The 9,510-nt window shown below is 43.4% G+C and overlaps 1 protein-coding gene across 21 annotated transcripts in view; it reads right to left on the reverse strand.

Annotated features, from left to right (window-relative positions):
• Window positions 1-9,213, reverse strand: part of LOC105492173 (PPFIA binding protein 1) — a 176,821-nt gene extending 167,608 nt beyond the window's left edge. For 11 of the 21 annotated variants that reach the window (XM_071071989.1, XM_071071986.1, XM_011759172.3 and 8 more), the window contains exon 1: window positions 6,187-6,359. The gene's annotated coding sequence lies outside the window, so the exon portion shown is untranslated. Of the gene's footprint in view, window positions 1-6,186; window positions 6,361-9,069 lie in introns of those variants that run through there. The other 10 variants (XM_011759183.3, XM_011759180.3, XM_011759177.2 and 7 more) reach the window with 3 other exon arrangements.
• Window positions 9,214-9,510: the final 297 nt, after the last annotated feature.

Here is a 9,510-nt window from a genome sequence, read left to right on the forward strand (position 1 = left end):
CCAGGTGACTTCACACAAATGGCCCTGGCCAGATCACAGGTTCAACCAGAGTGTCTCCCGTGAGTCGTCACTGTTTCCCTTCCTCCCTCTCACTTCCCAGAATTAATTTCGAGAATCCACAGGTTCATTCGACTCTTCTATCATTCACAAGAAAAAGTAGAGTGTGTTCAAATTCCAATGCAAACAAAAGAAAACTCTCTACTGTGTCGTTATAAGCAGCAGCATCTTTAGAAAAAGATAATGGTTGCAAAGGCATTCTTTATGCAACAGCAGCTGCTCTGTCGAGTCACTAGATGAAAAAAGTAGACCATAGAGTTTCAACCTTGTTTTCACTTTTTTCTAAATAAAGTAAATACAATAAACTTTCCTCATGAAAAACTTATGCAATTCTGTGGCAGTGAAGAAATATTTGTGTAGAGTACTATAGATAAAGAGAAGGGTGACAAAGTGCCAGCAAAAGGACATCGGTGAGCTTGATCCTAGGCACAAAAATACAAGAAAACACAGGTACATTTAGTGATATGGTACAATATTACTGCATACCATAAAAGAGTCCACACCGTTCCCAATGGGCCTCTCTAGTTCCTCCCCAAAACGACCTTGCTGGCCTAAAGAATCTGGCCACTTCTTAAGAGTTCAGCTTTTATTGCTAAAAGGAAAAATTAAAATTTGGCAACTTATTATTTATTTATTTATTTCATTTTTTTTTTTTTTTTTGACAGAATCTCGCTCTGTTGCCCTGGCTGGAGTACAATGGCACAATCTCAGCTCACTGCAACCTCCATCTCTCAGCTTCAAGCAATTCTCCTGCCTCAGCCTCCTGAGTGGCTGGAGTGCAATGGCACAATCTCAGCTCACTGCAACCTCCATCTCCCAGCTTCAAGCAATTCTCCTGCCTCAGCCTCCTGAGTAGCTGGGACCACAGGCATGCACCACCACACCCGGCCAATTTTTGTATTTTTAGTAGAGATGGGGTTTTGTCACGTTGGCCCAGCTGGTCTCGAACTCCTGGCCCCAAGTGATCCACCCGCTTCAGCCTCCCAAAGTGCTGGGATTACAGGCATGAGCCATCGCGTCCGGCCTGGCCACTTCTTTAGGAATAGACTTGCCACTGAAAAAAGCCTTAGTCCCTCTTGCACCAGGTGAAATTTGAGTTTCACCTCTTAACAAAGACACGCACACGAAGAATGAGCACACTGACTCTTCTGAACTTGTCTTTTTATGTCAAAGGCATAATTTCCCTAAATTAAAGGAGAGGTGAAAATATCCAGGTCTACCGTGGAGTCCAGAGGGTGTCCATAAAATCTAGGGCCAGCCCCAAACATGATGGTGGTACTTGATCTTCTTCCTATACGATCCATGTTTAAGACAAGACCCTTGGCCAGAGTGACTGATACTCAATGCAATTTGAGTTTATACAATTCCTTCAGGCATGGACATTGTTAGGTGCACCCCTGTACAGAAAACCACTACAAGATCTTTCTATTCTGAACTCATTACACTTGCCAACAAAAACAAGGATGTGTGGGGGGGGGCCAGTCAAAATGTGAGTCCCATCAAGTTCCCAGGGAGACGCATAACCAAAGAGGATTCACAAACTGTGACAACACGTCCACCTGGACCACTCAGAGTCCAAACCCACCTTTCAGAAACAGACACTCTTCAGTGGGTTTAGACTGGTACATATTTACCTCAGGTTCTCTCCCTTCCTCCCCCAAACTGCCTAAAAAGTGCGTAAACTTAAAACTCCTGGAAGAACCCACATTTTTTTTTATCTCAAATCCAGTTGTCTGGTATGTTAGGTTTTTTTTTTTTTCGAAGTGGAAAAACAATGCTCACCACTTGGCTTTTGGAAACATTATCACTGAACACCAAATGAGCATCAGTAATTATTATATCTAAAACGAAGAGTGTAAAAGAAAAGATTCTATGTATTTTGTAGGGTGGAATAATTCAGTTTAGTTTTAAGTTTATGAGCTCTATTTAACACAGCATCAATTTCTGTGGCAGTGACATATATGACAAAAGCTGTAGGGTTTTTTGTTGTTGTTGTTTTGTTTTTCTAGGAAGAAGGTTCTAATGTGCACTGCAATGAATTTGAAAAATAACTGACATAACACACCACTGATGCACTGAACTACAAGAGCCCAGAACAGTTTTTGGACAGTTGGATAACTGATTTAATTGTGAAGTTATCCACCTTTAGTTGAACAGAAAATGCTGGCCAGAAGACATTTTGTTCTCTTTATTCACAAAGAATACCCTGCACAACTGGGCACGGTGGCTCACGCCTGTAATCCCAGCACTTTGGGAGGCTGAGGCAGGCGGATCACCTGAGGTCAGGAGTTCGAGACCAGCCCCGCTAACATGGTGAAACCCTGTACCTACTAAAAATACAAAAATTAGCCAGGCGTTGTGGCATATACCTGTAATCCTAGCTACTTGGGACCCTGAGGCATAAGAATCACTTGAAAACGGGAGGTGGGGGTTGCAGCAAACCAAGATCATGCCACTGCACTCCAGCCTGGGCAACAGAGAGAGACTCTGTCTCAAAAACAAACAAACAAACCAAAAAAAAAACAAAGAATATCCCACATCAAAACGTGACAGTAACACTAACAGCTTTGACTCTCATATTTAAATCCATCTGTTTGACCATGGTTAAAAATAACAAAATAATCGTGATAGTTATGATTATGGCTCCCTGAAAGATTCCACAACCGGCTGCTCAACTGTGATTTTTTTTTCTTAATTTTGGAGCTAATATGACTTTCTAAGGAAATCTCTGAAAATAAAAACGTCATCATGCAAAACTTCTTGCCTATGTTTTCACCTTGAAGCGACGTTTCTTTAATAAAGAATCAAGACACAGACCCAAACATGAATGAATATGCATTCATTAATTCATTCCTTCATTCATTGTTTTGAAAAGGTAATTCAAACTAGGCCAGAGACATGTAATAACATCTTTGAAAAGACAGGCTGGGCACCCATGGCTCACTCCTGTAATCCTAGCACTTTGGGAGGTCGAGGTGGGTTGACTGCTTGAACCCAGGAGTCCAAGATCAGCCTGAGCAACATGGCGAAAACCTGCCTTTACTAAAAATACAGAAATTAACTGGGCATGTTGGTGCATGACTGTAATCCCAGCGGAGGCTGAGGTGGGAGGATCATTTGAACCTGAGAGGCAGAGTCTACAGTGAACTGAGATTGCACCACTGCACTCCATCCAAGGTGACAGAGCGAGACCCTGTCTCAAAAAAGAAAAGAAAAAAAAAGGCAGAGTGCTGAATAAGGTCTTCTTTCAGTTAACAGTTTGAAAATTATGCTGGTTTGGGATATAAATAAAAAGTTAATTTTAATGTAACAAATTATCAACATAATCTAAATTAACTTATACAAATGTTGTATGAATATGAAAGGTTTTAAAAGAAGTCAGCTAGTCAGTAACTGAGGGAAAAATTACCTTGTTCTGATTTATCTCATGGTGGAACAGGGAGTAACAAAAAGACTATATAAACAGTTAATTAACTGTCCCTCAGTGAACTTGTTCCCAAAAAATGTCAATGATGCCCTTGAAATTAGGCACCATTGATCTGGAACTTCAATGTGTCCCTGGATTTCAAATCAACATTTATTCATTAAGGCCTAATGACCTTAATTTTTATTTTATTTTATTTATTTATTTTTGAGATGGAGTTTCACTCTTGTTGCCCAAGCCGGAGTGCAATAATGAGATCTCAGCTCACTGCAACCTCCGCCTCCCAAGTTCAAGCGATTCTCCTGCCTCAGCCTCCCTCTCCTGCCTCAGCCTCCCTCTCCTGCCTCAGCCTCCCAAGTAGCTGGGACTACAGGCGCCCGCCACCACACTCGGCAATTTGTTTGTATTTTTAGTAGAAACGGAGTTTCACCATGTTAGCCAGGCTGGTCTCGAACTCCTGACCTCAGGTGATCCACCTGACTCAAGTGCTGGGATTACAGGCGTGAGCCACCGCACCAGGCCGACCTTAATTTTTAAAATTGCTCTTGGAAGTATGACAGTTGTGGGTCAAAAGTAATTTAACCAAAACCTGATCCTACCTTTCTCAATAACTCAAACATCTTTTAAGTATTCTGTGTTTTCCTCACCAGATCTGCCTCATAAACATGGACTGAGAAAGAGAAATATTGGTTTAAATTAAGTATGTAAAATTACTGCTATTACTCAAACTGTGAATCAAATTTAGAGTTTTGGTATATTCAAGTCCCTCAACTAGGACTAGTTTCTTGGAAAGAAAGTGTAAATCTGAATTTGGCACATAAGGATAACGTCCTAAAGATACTCTTCTCTACTTAACCGTCTGGCTTTTGCAGCCCCATCTTTTGGTATTACAAATGCAGTTGGAACACTATCAACCAAGGAACACCACACTGAGTTCACATTATCCCACTCTACAGCTCTATCCTACTGAAAAAGTACACTGGAAATATGGTATGTTTTATGTACTCCCCACAGAACATAAATAGAAAAGACTTGTTCACCATTATTGCAGAGCCATTTGCAATTTTTGTGTCTTAAGCCAAAATACAAACCAAAATTAAAATGTTCTTGTCTTTCCAATAAAGCAAATTTTCCTTTCTCAAAAAGCCTGCTATTTATCCACCCTATTTAATTTTTGCAGGAACTAAGAACAATACAGACCCAGGTATGTCATAAACAACGGCACAACCAAACACTTCTTTCTAGTTCTGAAACCTAATGATCATCTGGCTAGAAAGATAGAGAACCCCATGGATAGTCCTCTATCCCATTTCCTGACTTGGGTTTACTAGAGGTACTGTTGTGGCTTCTTTCTTTCTCCATCTCCTGGAAATGCTTTTTCCTTCAGGGGCCTGGGATATGGATTTTGACTCACAATGAAGTCCACTCCCATTTCCTCCAGACCTGGCAACAGTAGGATCCTCACTGCTAAGGAGGAACTTCGGTGAAAGAAAGGGGAAACTTGACTCAGGAGTCTCAGCGCTGACTTTTTTTTTTTTTTTTTTTCCTTCCTGCTCCAGAAGAGAGCCTTAAAGCACTGATGAGAGGGTCCTGAATCAGTGTATGGAGTCAATTTCCCCGCCCCTTCGAGAAAGTCAATCACACCCAGTTAGTGACCAGGGCACACAAAATCTCCACACAGGAAAAAGACAGCGTTTGAAACAGGAAATAAACAAAAATCAGAATTCTGTTCTTTCACTTCTTAAAGTATCTTTTCACTTCTTAAAGTATCTTTTTCCTCCCGACAGGCAATTGCTTTCCCAAAATACCAAACTTGGACTTTGAAATCAAGTTCTCTTTCTATTGCTCTCCGCAGTTCTCACTGAAAGAAAGGATTTGTTTTGGTCCCACATGTTGAAAAATTCACGACTCTATAATTAAGAGTTTATATGCCACGCCTTCTACCGCATTTCCCTGTTAAAACTCCCTTCTCTAAAAGAGATCCCTGAAAACACAACTACCAGCCCACCTTTAAAGCAGCCACAGGAAACAGATCTGAAGATTCTCAGCAGCCATCCTAACCCCTCCAAATACACAGTTGGCAGCTGAAGGGATTTCTCGGTTAAAATGAGCGAATACTAGTTGCAGTTTTAGAAGTGTGCCCCCAAGAGACGAGTTTTCCCACAAGCTCATAATTAATACACACCCCAAGTGAATTTCTCACGTCCTGACTGGATTACACAAAAGGATATTTTACATTGATATATAAGAATAACACTGATATTCTTTTAATATATAATAGGCCACAAGGAGACAAAAAAATACAAAACTTTTTTTCTTTTCAACGAGCATAATTTTTGAGTCGATGATTCATAATTTTTTTGCGGCATTTTAAAATCCCCCAATATAGAGAGACACACACCCCTCTGGTTGGGGTTCTCAGGTATTACTGGGAACCTAGGGTGTGGGGGTCTAAGGATACAGACAAGACCTAAACGTCCAATCCTGGAGTATTCTTCACGTACAAGCTCGGTCGGAGCCCCAGGAGTTAAGCCCTACCCTCCACCCCTACCACCCCCCAAAAGTGCCCGTTCCCATTGGGAAACAGGAGTGAGTTGCACAAGGAAATCGACCCAGGGAAGAGGAGGAGCAGCTGCAACAGCCAGCTGCAGCCACACAACGGTGCCACTTCCCTCCCGTCTCGTAGTGGAGCAAAACGCCCTTACCTGGGGGGTGGAGAGCCGCCGGCACTAGTTCCAAAAGTTCTCGTCCACCTCCTCTTGGAGTTCAAAGCCCCAGCACTCCGGCCCGTCCGCCGGCTCGCAGCACACGAGTCCTTCCCCGTCCCTTCCCCACCCTGCCTGCACTACACCATGTCAGGAATCCGGGCAGGCACCGAGCTGGGAGCTGACATCACTCCCAGTTCAGGTACCTCCCCCTCCCACTGCCGCCCTTCTCTCCTCCCTCCCTGCAGGAATCAGCCAAAGAGAGTCAGCAGTGGGGCGGAGCCGGAGGCGCCTGCGCGCCCGCTGATTGGAGCCGGGGAACGTCACTCAGAGGAGTCCACTAATTTTATACATTCCTCGCTGAGCCAGACTAGGGCTGAAAGTGGGTGGATGGAAGAAAATGCTGCCCTTCCTGCTATCTCTAAGGAACGGAGATAATGCGATGGGGAAGAACCTGGCGGGTCGAGTTTTAGACTTTTCTTGTTGTAGTTACTGAGATTGCAGATCAGAAACGAAACTAACCCACGCGAACCCCCTTTTTAAGGAGAAACAATTGCCTCAGTGTCACGGGCACACGGGCATGTACGAGCCCGGCGGCGCGTGGTGTAGAAAATGGCTAGCTTTAAGCCATGCAAATAAAGGAAAACGTCAGCTCACCCTTCTGCCCTTTTATCCTGGGACTGCTGGGTGTTCCCTTAGACGGGGAATGTAGAGCTTCAAAAGCACTTCAGAAAGATATGGAAGAGACTCCTGAAAACGGTGACCGAGCTTTGAATTGCTAAGTGGTGTTATCAGCCACGTGGCTGCTTTTGCTTTTAGCGATGAAAATCACACCACACAAGCTTCTCGGGCAAGTAAAATTGAATCTCTGAAGCAAGAACAATTTATTTACTCGTTTAAAGACCTTAAGGCTGCTGTTTTAATGCACACACTGAAAAGGGTGGAGGAAGGAGGGACCTCACAATTGAGTTCCACAAACCACATGAGAATAATTACTGTTGAATGGAACCAATTGTAGTGGCTGAGCTATCAATTAAGAATTAACTAACGTTTATCCTTGACAGATATCATGCGGTATAATCCCCTTGGCTGACAGAAGAGAAAGATTCTCAGAAGATGGTTCTTTCAAGGCAGATGCTACTTAGAGGCAGGACTGAATGGTGAAAAGCAGCTTTATTTGTGTGAGATATAGGTAGCATATAACCCACCATCTTCTAGAAATATAGTGAATTAATAACTTTCTTTTTTTCTCTTTTTTTTTTTTTAAAAACAGCTCACTCTGTCACCTAGGCTGGAGTGCAGTGGCACGATCTGGCTTACAGCAACCTCCTCCTCCCGGGTTCAAGTGATTCTCCTGCCTCATCCTCCGAGTAGCTGGGACTACAGGCGCCCACCACCACACCCGGCTAATTTTTGTATTTTTAGTTGAGAGGGGTTTCTGCCATGCTGGCCAGGCTGGTCTCGAAATCCTGACCTCGAGTGATCCGCCTGCCTCTGCCTCACAAACTGCTGGGATTACAGGTGTGAGCCACCGCGCCAGGCTTCATTGTTTTTTGATTGATGACATGCCTTACATTTCACCAATCTGCCAAAAATTGTAGAGGGATGCACAGAATCCAGCATTGTGTCTTGTTTAATCTTCCCAATCATCCTGTAAATTGAGTGTTATTAGCCCTATTTTAACATAAGGAATCAAAGGCTCAGCAAAGTTATGTAAGTAAATTTCTCCAGATCACCCGGAACTTGGATTGAAACCAAGGTCTATTTGACTCCAAAGCCATAGTTTTTCTTTCCATATCTCAAGTATTGAGTGTCCATAATATATATTTTTTCAAACAATAGAATGCTACAAGAAATCCACAGGCTTGGGCCACTGCCCTCACAGACCTACTTTGTATCATTACCCCCTTGTTGCTTGTCAGGCCTGCACTATCCCAAACTCTTGACTTGAAATTCTGACTCCAGTTTCCCCCAATTCTAATTCTTTCTCTGTACCACTACCAGATGAGTTTTCTAAAATGTTTGGTTTTGTCATCAACCTCTTCCCCTCTAAATCAGGTCCCCCTTTCCCGGCAATTCTTTTCTAGCCATTTAAAACTCTCCCTTATCTGGCTTCTACTTCTCTTTCCCAGCTTATCTCCTACTTCGCTCCCAGGAAACCCTCTCTGTAGTCAAAACAGGTCTACTCACAGATCCCTGCTTCATTCTCACCTTTCGGCCTAACCGGAATCCCCACTCATCTGTGTGTTAAGTCCCACCCTTCTCTCAAAGCCTAATTAAAGTCCTTGTCCTGTGCCAAGACTTAGCTGTGTGTTACAGCGGACAGAAAAAAGGACTCAAGGTTCTTGGCCTGGCTCTGCCACTTACCTATTGGGTAACTTTGGGCAAGTCACTAAAACATCCATCCCTAATCTCAGTTACCTCCTCTTTAAAATAGGGCTGACAATACCTACGTTAAAGGTTGTTATAAGGATTGAGATTGTAGAGATGTGTAAACATGTGGTTATACATGTCCAGTTAAATGCCTTTCCTGCCTTCCCAAACTCTGAAGAGCAAGCATATTGCTTATAGGACCTCTTTATATTCCTTGTACCCAATTCAAGGAAAAGGCTCAATAAAAATACAGGGCGTGAGAAAATGGATCATTGTATCATTTCTATTCTCTTCCATTCTTTAAATGCACTGTATTCCCAAATAATATCTCAGACAAAAACTAACTGTTTCTTCTTGTTCTTTTTTTTCCTCTCTCTCTCTTTCTATCTTTTTATGCTTTGGCCAGAGCCCTTCCGTTCTCCCACACCCCTACCCACCATTTGTTCAACACCCTTAACTCCCTCAGATTACTTCTGGACCAACTACTTCACCTTTCTCTTAGCTACTCACCCTTCCCTGTCCCACAGTCAGGGACACAACTTGTCCATCAGTGTCTGTTGCCTGTCTTGCTCCCAGATGCCTTCAAACAGAGGCTGGGTGGCTACCAGCCATTCCTACAGCCCTAGTCAGGACGGCTGCATCCAGGCTCACATTCTTCCAAAACTACAGCCAGCCGCAGGAGATGGGGGAGGGAATGTCCCACCCCCACAGAGATGGCAGGATAGAAAAACAGGAAGTCGCCTCCCATCCTCTCTGCAGCTGGAGTGATAACAGCTGCCATCCAGAATCCAGAAAACAAAAGACTCAAAGGGAAGGCTGAAAACAGGCCAGGTTTGGAGGAGTAATGTTCAAGCTAGAGGTTACAGGGTGGGTGACGAAGGAACCAATGGTTGAGACTTCAGCCTCTTTCCGCCCCCCCCCCCCCCGCCTCTTTAACCAGAGTTACAGCTC

This window comes from Macaca nemestrina, chromosome 10 (genome assembly GCF_043159975.1).
Source record: "Macaca nemestrina isolate mMacNem1 chromosome 10, mMacNem.hap1, whole genome shotgun sequence".
NCBI lineage: Eukaryota > Metazoa > Chordata > Mammalia > Primates > Cercopithecidae > Macaca > Macaca nemestrina.